Source organism: Erpetoichthys calabaricus, chromosome 15 (assembly GCF_900747795.2).
Source record: "Erpetoichthys calabaricus chromosome 15, fErpCal1.3, whole genome shotgun sequence".
NCBI classification, from domain to species: Eukaryota; Metazoa; Chordata; class Cladistia; order Polypteriformes; family Polypteridae; genus Erpetoichthys; species Erpetoichthys calabaricus.
In genome coordinates, this window is record NC_041408.2 from 67,076,110 (window position 1) to 67,092,291 (window position 16,182).

The window sequence follows — 16,182 nt, forward strand, 5'->3', positions numbered from 1 at the left end:
CACACTGACAATAACCATCCAGGGATTCAAACTACTGTAAGTGTTCTGCTGCTGCGAGGATGCAGCACTAATATAATAATAATAATTCATTACATTTATATAGCACTTTTCTCAGTACTCAAAGCTATAATATCCTAGGCATGTAGACACACACACACGGACACACACACTCACTTGATCTCTTTGCATATACAGTGGGACAACTTAGAGCCGGTGATTAACCTAACATGCATGTCCTTTAGCATGGAAAGAAGATGCAAACTCCACTGACTGACCAGAGCTGGGATTTAAACGTGGAGCTCTTGAGCTAATAATACTGCCATCTTCATACCAATACATACAGTTAGGTCCGTAAACATTTGGACAGAGACAACTTTTTTCTAATGTTGGTTCTGTACATTACCACAATGAATTTTAAATGAAACAACTCAGATGCAGTTGAAGTGCAGACGACTTTCAGCTTTAATTCAGTGGGGTGAACAAAACCATTACATAAAAATGTGAGGCAACTAAAGCATTTTTTGAACACAATCCCTTCATTTCAGGGGCTCAAAAGTAATTGGACAAATTAAATAACTGGAAATAAAATGTTCATTTCTAATACTCGGTTGAAAACCCTTTGCTGGCAATGACAGCCTGAAGTCTTGAACTCCTGGACATCACCAGATGCTGGGTTTCCTCCTTTTTAATGCTCTGCCAGGCCTTTACTGCAGCGGCTTTCAGTTGCTGTTTGTTTGTGGGCCTTTCTGTCTGAAGTTTAGTCTTCAACAAGTGAAATGCATGCTCAATTGGGTTAAGATCAGGTGTCTGACTTGGCCATTCAAGAAGTTTACACTTCTTTGCTTTAATAAACTCCTGGGTTGCTTTGGCTGTATGTTTTGGGTCATTGTCCATCTGTATCATGAAACGCTGCCCAATCAATTTGACTGCGTTTAGCTGGATGTGAGCAGACAGTATGTCTCTGAACACCTCAGAATTCATTCGGCTGCTTCTGTCCTGTGTCACATCATCAATAAACACTAGTGTCCCAGTGCCACTGGCAGCCATGCACACCCAAGCCATCACACTGCCTCCACCATGTTTTACAGATGATGGTATGCTTTGGATAATGAGCTGTTCCACGCCTTCTCCATACTTTTTTCTTGCCATCATTCTGGTGGAGGTTGATCTTGGTTTCATCAGTCCAAAGAATGTTTTTCCAGAACTGTGCTGGCTTTTTTAGATGTTCTTTAGCAAAGTCCAATCTAGCCTTTCTATTCTTGAGGCTTATGAGTGGCTTGCACCTTGTAGTGCACCCTCTGTATTTACTTTCATGCTGTCTTCTCTTTATGGTAGACTTGGATATCGATACACCTACCCCCTGGAGAGTGTTGTTCACTTGGTTGGCTGTTGTGAAGGGGTTTCTCTTCACCATGGAAACGATTCTACGATCATCCACCACTGTTGTCTTCCGTGGACGTCCAGGTCTTTTTGCGTTGCTGAGTTCACCAGTGCTTGCTTACTTTCTCTGGATGTACCAAACTGCAGATTTTGCCACTCGTAATATTGTAGCAATTTCTCGGATGGGTTTTTTCTGTTTTCGCAGCTTAAGGATGGCTTCTTTCACCTGCATGGAGAGCTCCTTTGACAGCATGTTGTCTGTTCACAGCAAAATCTTCCACATGCAAGCACCACACCTCAAATCAACTCCAGGCCTTTTATCTGCTTAATTGATAATGACCTAATGACGGATTTGCCCACACCTGCCCATAAAATAGCCTTTGAGTCAATTGTTCAATTACTTTTGAGCCCCTGAAATGAAGGGATTGTGTTCAAAAAAATGCTTTAGTTGCCTCACATTTTTAAGCAATCGTTTTGTTCACCCCACTGAATTAAAGCTGAAAGTCTGCACTTCAACTGCATCTGAGTTGTTTCATTTAAAATTCATTGTGGTAATGTACAGAACCAAAACTAGAAAAAGGTGGCCGCTGTCCAAATATTTATGGATCTAACTGTACGATACATGACAGCCTACACTGTCAAACATGCTTCATCCAATTTAACTCAAACTAGAGCAGAATTAGGCATGAAGTAGAATTCATCCATCCATCCATTTTCCAACCCGCTGAATCCGAACACAGGGTCACGGGGGTCTGCTGGAGCCAATCCCAGCCAACACGGGGCACAAGGCAGGAACCAATCCTGGGCAGGGTGCCAACCCACCGCAGGACACACACAAACACACCCACACACCAGGGCCAATTTAGAATCACCAATCCACCTAACCTGCATGTCTTTGGACTGTGGGAGGAAACCGGAGCGCCTGGAGGAAACCCACGCAGACACAGGGAGAACCCGGGAAGTGAACCCGGGTCTCCTAACTGCGAGGCAGCAGCGCTACCACTGCGCCACCGTGCCGCCCATGAAGTAGAATTCAGCCCGGGCAAACACACTCAAAAAGAAACATCTGGAAGTGAATTAAACAAAAGTAGTTTTCAGGACTACTACATGTATTCTGCACACTTCTAAGTTTTGTTTGTCTTTTTTCTTATCTCTGGTGGTCCCACATCTACTTTACTCTCCACCACTGTACTGGGGTAACACATTTTAAAATGACCCCAAAGCAAAAGGGAAGCATTTTACGTATTACGTCACTTGGGAATGGCTATCATGATCTGACAGAACATCCTGCGCTTTATCAGCACTGTGGTTACAGCTAAACAGCAAGTGCGTGACAAATCCAGATAAAGTAGGTTGATTTCTCAACAAGATAAAAATAATTAAAGTTAAAAAAAACAAGCTTCTTTTAGCTTTGAATCAATAAGTAAAGAAAAAGCACATAAAGTTGTACTACCACAGAAAATTTTTTTTAAGTAAATAGGAAAATTACAAAAAGTATATCAGAAATAGGCAGTTTGCCAGAAAACAATTAAAAATGAAGTCAAAGTTAAAAAATGTTAGGCATTATAAATATTTGTTGTATAACAGACTAATCTGAATTGCTCTGGGGCCTACGAGCCAAATGGCACAAGACACATTTGAGGTCAGATAACTGAAGGGAAGATGAAGGCTCATCCATCCATCGCTGGCTGAACATTCTTAATCAAGTTCCGTTCAATGGCAGCACTGGGCACACAGCAAGAAATAGCCCTGGAAATGTTGTCAATCCAGTTCAAGAGCCATTCATAGGCACTGGCACACACAAGGACAGTTTAAAGATGTAACTTAATGTGAACGGAAAACCACAAGTGAATAAAGACCAAGCAGGGATTTAAATCAATGAAGGCATTCATAACAAGATACAAAACAACGTTCTAAAAGGAATCTGAAAATGCTTCCTAACTGAATGTGCAAAATAAATAACATCTTCCTCCCGATCTGCGCCACCACCACCCGATCAAAGCACCGTGATGTCCCTACATTGATGGATTAAAGGCCAGAAGTCCACATGACCATCATCATCAGGTTCTTCCATGTGAACCCTGAATATCATGAGGACTGATTGAGGTCATTTATGTTGGGTAGAATGCCTAGAGGGGGATGGCTGGGTGGTCTCGTGGCCTTGGTACCCCTGCAGATTTTTTTTTTTTTCTCCAGCCGTCTGGAGTTTTTTTTTGTTGTTTTTTCTGTCCTCCCTGGCTATCGGACCTTACTTTTATTCTATGTTAATCAGTGTTCCCTAATTCTATTTTCTTATTTATTTTGTCTTTTCTTCTCTTTCTTCATCATGTAAAGCACTTTGAGCTACATCATGTGTATGAAAATGTGCTATAGAAATAAATGTTGATGTTCTTACGCTTAGCTCAGCGTACGCGATGTCACATTTACAATCACAGCACCCACAGCGCTTGAGCCTAATCATTTTATGACAACACTAAACTGAAAATGTAACTTTCAGGTTTTATAACGTCGGTGTCGTGTTTTAGGGTTTTTATGAATCTCTTCTAATGCAAAAATAAATGAGCTCATATTATTATTATGTTTATTATTATTAATATTATTCTTATTATTGATATAAATAGTGTTCTACCACAGAAGAAACAGGTTAGTAAATGTATGCATGGTGTAACATTCAGGGGCGTTCAAGGGCTGTGTCAGCACTGTAGCCCTCAATTGACCACTACACACACACACACACACACACTGCCGAGTTGAGATTGGCAATTAACATACCCTAAAACAAAAACCTTTTGTAATTTAATTCTTGAGCCTATCTGGCCATTTTATTTTTTATAAAATGGGACTTGCAAATCTGTTCAGTTATGACAAATGTTAAAGAATAACAGAAGTGAAAAGCAAACTTTATTACAGCGAGTGATACCAGCTGAGTGTGGCACTCTGATGGTAAATTAGAGGGTGACCAGAAGGCCCAAACCAAGACACTTGTGTAGCATGTATGCCTATATTTAAAGCTTATCCTACTTTGTTTAATGGCCAATTTATCTCACCATCATCATCATAAGAGAGGAGGCAGGACATGGGGAAAAAAAACTCACACACACTTTCATAAATGGACACACAGGATTCCACACAATGTTAGAAGTGGAAGCAAATAAATGGCAGTGCTGTCTGTTTTTGTCTCCTTCTTGTCCCCCTCGTGAAGCTGTCCAATTAACACAAGTTCTTGATGAAGCTTTCTCATCAAAGCTTTGACTGCATTTTAATTTGTATATAACATTGGGGTGGTTATGGGGTTTGGCGCCCCTTGGATTCTCATAAATATATTGTGAGGATGCTTGTATTGGCAGAGTAACGTTTTATTAGATGGGCAGCCTGTTAAAACTGAGACATTTTGATATTCTTCAGTTTTTTATTAGGGCAGACAGCCTGAAATTGGGACTGTCACTGTCACGGAGATGTCTGGTCACCCTAGTAAAGTATAGTGGAGGTGAAATAGGGAATCATTATAAGGATGGTTTACTGTAAGGTACTGTATATACTCTGTTCACAATGGCTTAAAAATCACAGAGAACTTCAGTCATATCTTGATAACCTTTTGCGTACATTTTATTCTTTGACGATAAGGAAAATCATTTAAACTTACCTGCTACAACTTAAAGCAGCCGGTGGGGTGAGGTGCTGCTCCACTGTTTCTCTTCTGTTTGCGCTTAAGCCACTGGGAAGACTTCATAAAGCAGAAACAACTTGCTGACGAAGAGGTTTCCTCGTGTGCGTCCATCTTGACTTGCTGATGGAGACTTGCCATCCTGCGCGCATGACAACAGCAAGTAATAGTGATGTCCCACCCACGCATGCAGTCTGCTGGTGTTTCACCAACTTGTACTGGGGATCTGTTTGCTATCAGTAACAGTATACAAAAAATACAAGCTGGTGTAACTGCTGTCAAGGTAAAATGGAAACAGCAAACTAATTCATACATGAAGTTGGAACGGAATGGTTCTCTCTTTCACTTTACTTTTGTAAATTTGCTAATTCTTTTCAATGGGAGATTTTAAAGCTGTGGATAGCATGATCTGTTCGAAATATCTCAGCAAAAATGGTAAATTCTCGACAAAGTGTGCTACATCTCAACAAAATTGGTCTATGGGGGGCTGAGTTTGGTTCAAATGGACAGACAGACACACAGGCAGATGGGCTATTGCATTATATGCTTCATGCATTATATGCAAATGCACCTAAAAAGAGAGAAAAAAAGTAAGACTTTTTAACCCCACATTTCCTGCTAGAAAATGATACTGGCAAAAAGAATCAGAGCGTCACACCACGACATGGCTAAGAAAAAATATCAGAAAAAGCGGCAAGATCATCTTAGGACCTCATTCAAAATTAATAACATGATTATTCACTGTGCCACTGTGTCTCCTTCATTGGCTTTACTCCACTCCCTCTCAGTCTATCCCATCTTGATATGCCTAATTCTACCCCCTTTTTCATGACTCACTCCCAATCATCTCTACTGCTGATATCACTGACCATCTTTCCCATTCTGCTCGGTTTTCATTCAGCCTCAAATCTACCTTTCTTCCCTAAACATTTTAAAGCTATAGATTCTCTTCAGCCTCCTCAGCATCAGACTAACAGCTACTTCAATCTTGAATCTGTCTGGATTCTGACTTTATTGCATCACTGAAGCTGCGACTTCTCCAAAACAGTCACTGGCCTCCTCCACAGTGCTAATAAGAGTTGTCCCCATGCATGGCTACTGTTCACCACAACCTCCTTCTGAAACATATCAACAATCAAAGCTTAGAATGACAAGAACCTATTAGTCTTGGATTCCATCTTACTGTGTTTTCAGCAACATATTGCCAGTCATTATCCTGCTCCCTTCTCACTCTCCTTCTGCTGATGTTCTGATTTTAGTTTATGGTTATGCACATTCGGCTTCACGACATTTGGTTTTGACCTTGGCCCATTTCAGCCATTTATTTTCTCTCATTCTTTGGTGTTTCTGTTTTGTAAGATTGCCGTTTCAATGACTTGTGAAATATACAATACAATACACAATACAATTTATTTTTGTATAGCCCAAAATCACACAAGAAGGGCTGCAATGGGCTTTAACAAGCCCTGCCTCTTGACAGACCCCCAGCCTTGACTCTCTAAGAAGACAAGGAAAAATTCCCAAAAAAAGAAAACCTTGTGGGGAAAAAATGGAAGAAACCTTGGGAAAGGCAGTTCAAGGAGAGACCCCTTTCCAGGTAGGCTGGGCGTGCAGTGGGTGTCAAAAAGAAGGGGGTCAATACAATACAATACAATACACAGAACAGAATACATCCTCAATACAGTATAAAAATAAAAATTTTAGAAGTACGTAGCAGAATTTAACCATAGATGATATCACATAATAAGATTTGGATTTGTTTAGAGTCCTGGAGACCTCATCCATCAAGCAGCCTCCTCCATTTGGCCATTCCACGGCTGAAACAGCGCTGGGCCAGCCAATCCGATGAAAGGACCCCTCTTTCCCACAATTCCTGCGATCCTCCAAATATAAACCTGGGCCAGGAAGTGTGGATGGATCCTGACCTGAAGAGAGTTTTGGCTGAAATAATACAAGTCTAGAAAGATGTGAAGATATTGCAAAAATAATATAATAATATAATGGTTTTCTTTCAGCAATCAGTTTTAGAATTTAAAAACTTGTATCAATGAGTTAACTCCTTATCTAATCCTATCTCCCATTGGGATTAATAAAGTATCTATCTATCTATCTATCTATCTATCTATCTATCTATCTATCTATCTATCTATCTATCTATCTATCTATCTATCTATCTATCTATCTATCTATCTATCTATCTATCTATCTATCTATCTATCTATCTATCTATCTATCTATCTATCTATCTATCTATCTATCTATCTATCTATCTATCTATCTATCTATCTATCTATCTATCTATCTATTCTCCTAAGTAGTGGTACTGTCAGTGCTTCTTTAATTCTCCATCCCAGCTGTCTTTCAGGGGATTTAAACAACTACAGAGAGTTGAAATCAGTGCAGTTTGCTCTTTGACCAGCAACCACAAACCTATCTTACTGATAACTCTTGGGTTACATTCATAATCTCTAGCTGTGATGATAAGACTCTGGAATGGGCCTCCATCTCCTGTGATTCTAATCACTTGTGTTGCTATTCACTAGAAACATTTTCTGAAAAATGTTAAAATGATGTGCAATCAACCAGGCAGGGGGAATGCGGCTATTAATAGACTACTAGACCGGAGAAATGACACTAGCACTACTCATCTATACATATTAATAAAAGGCAAAGCCCTCACTGACTCACTGACTGACTGACTGACTGACTGATTGACTGACTGACTGACTCACTCATCACTAATTCTCGAACTTCCCGTGTAGGTGGAAGGCTGAAATTTGGCAGGCTCATTCCTTACAGCTTACTTACAAAAGTTAGGGAGGTTTCATTTCGAAATTCTACGCGTAATGGTCATAACTGGAACATATTTTTTGTCCATACACTGTAATGGAGGAGGCGGAGTCACGTATCGCGTCATCACGCCTCCTACGTAATCACGTGAACTAAAAACAAGGAAGAGATTTACAGCACGAGTCAAACGCGGGAACGAAGGTAAATGACGTTAATTTTTGACTGTCTTTTAATACTGTGTAAGCATACATATTAAAACATGTGCAATTAAACGTGTGCATTTATGGGGTGATTTCTCAGGCTTAAAAGCTCGCCTTTTATCAAACGCGGGAACAAAGGTAACTGACGTTGTTCACTGTCTTTTAATACTGTGTAACCATACATATTAACACATGTGCAATTAAACGTGTGCATTTACGGGGTGATTTCTCAGGCTTAAAAGCTTGCCTTTTACTAAAAAGGTAAATGCGAAACTATTTTCAATCAGTTTAATGAAACGCTCCCGTTAAGGATTGCAATAACATATTCGCGAGATAAAAGAACGAAGTAGGGGGAAATGACGGAAGAGCCGCAAACAGCGAAGAGCAAAACATTAATTAAACAATTGAGAAGGGAGCGAGTGAAGCATACAAGCATGTTCATAAGGGAAACAAAGCACGGTGTAAAACGTAACTTTAAATTAAGTTTATAGAAACGCTCCCGCTGCGGATTGCAATAACATATTCGCAAGATAAAAGTTTAATGAGAAGACACGAGGTAAAAAACGAACCACACGCCGTGGCGCAACGTTAGGGGCAACAGTTTCAACCATTCTATGATCTGCTTCTCGCAACTGAAAGACGGCACATGGCGGATGTTAGCCGACTTGCTGACCGCAACATTAGGGGCTTCAACTCTGGCGCTGACGCCACATCTCAGTGCCAACACTTTGCAGACTCTACTTAAAAGACACGCCCTCCTCACTGGACAGTTAAAAAGACCAATCAAACTAATGATGACATCAAGTATTACCCAATCAAAAGTAGGAAAGGAGGCATCTTCATAAAATGCGTGTGGGATGATTTGCATGAGACGCTGCTTTAAAAAAAATGATAAAAAAAAAATACGGGACAAATCCCGTCCAGTATTGATTCAAAACGGGACGCGCAATTTCATTCTCAAATGCGGCACGATTCCGTATTTTAAAGGACGGGTGGCAACCCTACAGTGCCAGGTAACCACCCATACAATCAGATTGTGATTCAGACTAGGAATGCAATGAATGTAATTACCCCGATCTACATACAAGGCGAAAGTCTTGCAACATTCAAAGATGATGGTTTGGGATAAGTTCACCATACAACATAAAAGAGCTTATGAAGCCTTGAACTGAAAAAAGCAACATCTCAGAGATCGTAAAAAAAAAAAAAAGGAGGTAATGTCGTTTTACTCGCTGTAGATTTTAGTCAAACATTACCAGTTATTCCACGAGGGAGACCAGCAGATGAACTCAACGCGTGTTTAAAATCCATGCTTCTCCCACGCTCGGTTATATGTCGCGTGTCTCGGGTAGGTACACCAAAAAATGTATACATTTAAGCATGTAATGGGCAAACAAAAAATGAGGTATACCCGAAGGCACTGCAGTAGTACTTAATCTAACTTTACTTCTTAAATGTTAATGTTTTACTGTTTAATAATTTATACGCTTCTTATATGTTGTTCAAATTCTTTTATCAAAATACCAGTGACAGCGCAATGCACGATAACATGGAGTGAATACACCATACGCATCCGCCCACGGCCGCCCTGGTGTGCGCAGATAGGAGTTGATTCTACAATAAAATAAAATAAACATAAAAAGAGTAATACAATCATCACCCATAAAGCGGATAGCAGACGTGACGTACTATATGTGTACCAGATTTCAAGTCAATAGGTGAAACGGTTTGCGAGCTACAGGTGATTTAAAATCCTGGACAGACACACAAATTGCCACGGTAGCAAATTACAGAAGATTTTACTGTTTAATAATTTATATTTATATGAAATGTGCTTCTTATATATTACTTCATATTCTCATATGATAATGATGTTAATGTTTATATTGATTTCTATGTTATTGAAACTGCATGTATGTGTGTATATGTATGTATGTATATATATATATGTATATATATATATATATATATATATATATATATATATATATTAGCAAAATACCCGCGCTTCGCAGCAGAGAAGTAGTGTGTTAAAGAGGTTATCAAAAAAAAAGGAAACATTTTAAAAATAACGTAACATGATTGTCAATGTAATTGTGTTGTCATTGTTATAAGTGTTGCTGTCTTTTATATATATATTATATATATAATATACACACACACATAAACATTTATATACATATACATATATATACATATCTACATATACACATATCTACATATATATACACACATACATAAACACACACATAAGACTTATTGACTGAAACGGGCTTTCACGAAAAAAGTTAGGGCTTTGCTACAGGATACACCCTCCACAAGTTAAGCAAGTAAAAATAAAATATATATTTCTGTTTTATTTAAACCTTTTAAGTTCATATGCATAGCCCCATTTGGCTGTTTAATTTTTTTTTTCTTTCTTCAGTAATATTTAATCTCCTTAAAGAAAAAGAACATATCCATTTTACTTTTTTTGTATCTCTGTAGTAATATTTTAGTGTAAAAGAATAACCAGTATTTAAACCTTTTATGTTACTTTATACATTTATTTTACACAATGTTGAAAAATTAATAAGAAAGCTACATATTTTGGCAGCTGCTGCTTTCATTTTCAATGAAATGAAAAAAGCTCTCCAAGAGAAAACGTCAATGAAGAAGAAACAGTTTGCACTATCTAAAAAGGAGAAACCCTCATTTATAAAAGTTTGCTGCAGATGACTTAACTGAAAATAAATGAATAGTTCCTATTTGTATAATACATATTTATCTATTTGACTTATGCCTTTATTCCACCAACTTACAACATCTGAAGTACAATTTGTTACATTACTTTTGTTTTTTGCAGCACAGGCAGGTGAAGTGACTTCCTCAGGGTCACACAGTGGTGTCAGTACCACGATTTGAACTGACAAGCTCCGGGTTTGCTGAAATATTACTGAAGAAAGAAAAAAAATGAAAACGGGCAAATAGGGCTACGCATACAAATGTCCATCCATCCATTATCCAACCTGCCATATCCTAAATACAGGAGCCAATAAGTAGATATGTATATATACAGTATATATATATATATATATATATATATATATATATATATATATATATATGTGAATGTATGTATGTATATATCTATGTCTATATATATATATATATATATATATATGTAGATATGTAAATTTGTATATGTATATATATGTTTATGTGGATGTGTATATACATAAGTATATGTAGATATGTGTATATGTAGATATGTATATATATATGTATATGTATATATATGTTTATGTGTGTGTGTGTGCATATTATATATATAAAAGACAGCAACACTCATAACAATGACAACACAATTACATTGACAATCATGTTACGTTATTTTTAAAATGTTTCCTTTTCTTTTTCATAACCTCTTTAACACACTACTTCTCCGCTGCGAAGCGCGGGTATTTTGCTATTTATCTCTTTATATAAAGGAGAGTTGGGATCCGAGAGACTGTGTTTGTGTGTTTGTGGAGGGATGGAGAGTTAAGGCAGGTGTTGGAGTCACGTGATCATCTCCCCTCCCATTCACCTCATTTCATTCAATTCATTTCGCTCGAGCTGAGCTCCACAGCTGGCGCGGTCTTGCTGTTCTTGATTTGCTTTTCACATGGCCAAGTATACGTTGCATGCTCAAGAGTAAGCTCAGCGCACAACTTGGTCATATTACAACCGGAGGGGCGAACTGACAACATGGTATACAAAGAGATCCTTAACAAATTATTATTGGTATAATTTCCCTCAGTTTATTATATAAAATTTTAAAGCAGTACTTCGCCGCTGCGAACCGCGGGTATTTTGCTCTATATATATGTGTGTGAATGTATGTATGTATATATGTATGTCTATATTTATATCTATATCTATCTATATCTATCTATATATATATATATATATATATATATATATATATATATATATATGTGTAGATATGTAAATTTGTATATGTGTATGTATATATATATATATATATATATATATATATATATATATATATATATATATATATATATATATATATATATATAAAATGTATATATATGTATATATGTATATGTGGATGTGTATACAGTGGTGTGAAAAACTATTTGCCCCCTTCCTGATTTCTTATTCTTTTGCATGTTTGTCACACAAAATGTTTCTGATCATCAAACACATTTAACCATTAGTCAAATATAACACAAGTAAACACAAAATGCAGTTTGTAAATGGTGGTTTTTATTATTTAGGGAGAAAAAAAAATCCAAACCTACATGGCCCTGTGTGAAAAAGTAATTGCCCCCTGAACCTAATAACTGGTTGGGCCACCCTTAGCAGCAATAACTGCAATCAAGCGTTTGCGATAACTTGCAATGAGTCTTTTACAGCGCTCTGGAGGAATTTTGGCCCACTCATCTTTGCAAAATTGTTGTAATTCAGCTTTATTTGAGGGTTTTCTAGCATGAACCGCCTTTTTAAGGTCATGCCATAGCATCTCAATTGGATTCAGGTCAGGAATTTGACTAGGCCACTCCAAAGTCTTCATTTTGTTTTTCTTCAGCCATTCAGAGGTGGATTTGCTGGTGTGTTTTGGGTCATTGTCCTGTTGCAGCACCCAAGATTGCTTCAGCTTGAGTTGACGAACAGATGGCCGGACATTCTCCTTCAGGATTTTTTGGTAGACAGTAGAATTCATGGTTCCATCTATCACAGCAAGCCTTCCAGGTCCTGAAGCAGCAAAACAACCCCAGACCATCACACTACCACCACCATATTTTACTGTTGGTATGATGTTCTTTTTCTGAAATGCTGTGTTCCTTTTACGCCAGATGTAACGGGACATTTGCCTTCCAAAAAGTTCAACTTTTGACTCATCAGTCCACAAGGTATTTTCCCAAAAGTCTTGGCAATCATTGAGATGTTTCTTAGCAAAATTGAGACGAGCCCTAATGTTCTTTTTGCTTAACAGTGGTTTGCGTCTTGGAAATCTGCCATGCAGGCCATTTTTGCCCAGTATCTTTCTTATGGTGGAGTCGTGAACACTGACCTTAATTGAGGCAAGTGAGGCCTGCAGTTCTTTAGACGTTGTCCTGGGGTCTTTTGTGACCTCTCGGATGAGTCGTCTCTGCGCTCTTGGGGTAATTTTGGTCGGCCGGCCACTCCTGGGAAGGTTCACCACTGTTCCATGTTTTTGCCATTTGTGGATAATGGCTCTCACTGTGGTTCGCTGGAGTCCCAAAGCTTTAGAAATGGCTTTATAACCTTTACCAGACTGATAGATCTCAATTACTTCTGTTCTCATTTATTCCTGAATTTCTTTGGATCTTGGCATGATGTCTAGCTTTTGAGGTGCTTTTGGTCTACTTCTCTGTGTCAGGCAGCTCCTATTTAAGTGATTTCTTGATTGAATCAGGTGTGGCAGTAATCAGGCCTGGGGGTGGCTACGGAAATTGAACTCAGGTGTGATACACCACAGTTAGGTTATTTTTTAACAAGGGGGCAATTACTTTTTCACACAGGGCCATGTAGGTTTGGATTTTTTTTCTCCCTAAATAATAAACACCATCATTTAAAAACTGCATTTTGTGTTTACTTGTGTTATATTTGACTAATGGTTAAATGTGTTTGATGATCAGAAACATTTTGTGTGACAAACATGCAAAAGAATAAGAAATCAGGAAGGGGGCAAAAAGTTTTTCACACCACTGTATGTATATATATGTATATGTAGATATGTGTATATGTAGATATGTATATATATGTATATATGTTTATGTATATATATGGTTACATAACCTCTTTAACACACTACTTCTCCGCTGCAAAGCGCGGGTATTTTGCTAGTCTTATATATATCTATGTCTATCTATCTACAGTGTGTATATTATACTGTATATACTGTGGGGAACAGCTTGGACACAGACAGGTAGACATCATTTAAATGCACCACACACGTTTATTTACACTATTTACAGAAATGATGAAGCACACAACCCAGTGCCGCAGCACCAATCACCCCAAAGTCCAGGGGCCTCATGTATAAATGGTGCGTATGCACAGAAATGTTGCGTACGAATGTTTCCACGCTCAAATCGCAATGTATAAAACCTAAACTTGGCGTAAAGCCACACACTTTTCCACGGTACCTCATGCCCTGGCATACGCAATTTCTCCGCTCGGTTTTGCAGACTGGCAGCACCCAGCGTCAAAGCAGTGCTACTGTTCCTGTGTGGTCACCCTTTCTTTCTTAGATGCGGCTTTATAAATACACTGAAATTAACTGCATATCGTTTATTAGTGTAATGCATCCGATTGTAATTAACCTGCAGCAATATAATGGTCCAGGGAATAGCCATAGTATTCCAAATAACATAACTGCTTTAGCGTTGTTACTCTCACTGCATCTTCTTCTTCTTTCAGCTGCTCCCGTTAAGGGTTGTAACAGCAGATCATCTTTTTCCATATTACTCTCACTGCACCACTCGGAGTATTTATATCACTGTATCTGAGTGGGGAATCACAGCAGCAGCTGATCGGAAAGAGAATTATCGGTATACAGCATGAAGCAGACGCTGCCTCAGCCATGGCAAAACGTTTCAGAGAGTTTCCTGTACGAACTTCGCGGTTTAGAAAAAGTTTCATCCCAAGAACTATAAACGCACTCAATCAGTCCATCAAGTGCTCCTTGTAGAACTGTTTGGACTTATAAGTACAATCACCTCACTGTAAACTTGGGATACAGTTATAATATTACACAACCTGCGCCACTTTATAAAGCACGTATTTACATATTGATGACGATATCATTTTTAAGATGAAATGCAGCAAAATATATGTTGATTATATTATACAGATAAAACTTTAACTTCATTTAAATAATCTGTATTGATAATAATTAAACATGTGAGGACACGGTGCCGCAGCGCTAACTAGTTCATGGATTGTTCCTGCATTGCGTTGTATTCTTGCTCGTGCTGAAGCGACACTGGAAGGATAGACGGATAGAATAATTAAACATGTACTACGAAGATATTTCAATGTTCCTTAAAAGTTTTGAAGAATCGGCGTTCTAAGCTTACAGATGGCTTCACGTCTATTACAGAGCTGACTGTGTGGCAATTGGGTATTTGGAGAAAGAAAAGTAAGGACAGGAATTGGAGGTTAGTACGTTTGAAAGAGACTGTACTGCTGCAATAAATTATTTCATCGAAGGTCGCACATAGCTCAGCAAGCCTCTTGCGTGAGATATGAACAATCACTGCGCCACCGTGTTCCCATGTTTAATAACATGCTTTCATTCCTATCATCATGAAAAAGATATCACGTATACATCTCAGTATTTTAATTATTCAGAGAGCTGTAATATCACGAATATAATGGATTATGTGTCCTGTCGGAGAAAAAGAAAGCCAGTTTAAGAAGCAGGTAGTGATTCACACACATAGAAGATCAAATACAGAACAAAGCATTTAATGTGCTACTTTAGTTACAATAGGATTTGAGAAACTAGTACATTAAACAATTTTAAGATGAAGTTTATGATGTTCTACTTTAATGGCAAAATAAACTACGTGATTAAAGTGGAAATTTCGAGATTAAAGTTGACATTTCATACTTTTTTCCCCACTGTGTGCCTATTTTTTTTAGTCTGTACCCTAATAAGCTTTCATATGACACTCAGACGGTGGGCTACGACTCGCCTTTTCACGGCGACTTTGATATGTGATTTCTTTTTTATTTCGGGCACTGTGCGACTTTGTGAACTTGAGCTTTCGAATTTCTCCGACACTCTGTCACTCGATCAACTTTCTTTTGTTGATTATACCACTGTTTAAACCACAAATAGTACGTTTTTCCTTTGCCACCACTTGGTATTCGCTGAAATTCTTATATTTCACCCCGTGCTTTTCTCATTGTCTTTTCATAGAAGGCTATTTATATTGATTTGCATATTCAAAGAGGCGTAATTCTGGGAGGAGTTGGGGCGGGACAGAAGCCGTGTGCACGTGCGTTACTTTTCACGCTGATCGGGATTTATGTAGCGGAAGAACGTGGAAGTTTGTGTACGTACAGATTCCTGCATCTGGATTTTTCTGTGTGTACGCACATTCCCGCTTTTGTGCTTACGCCATG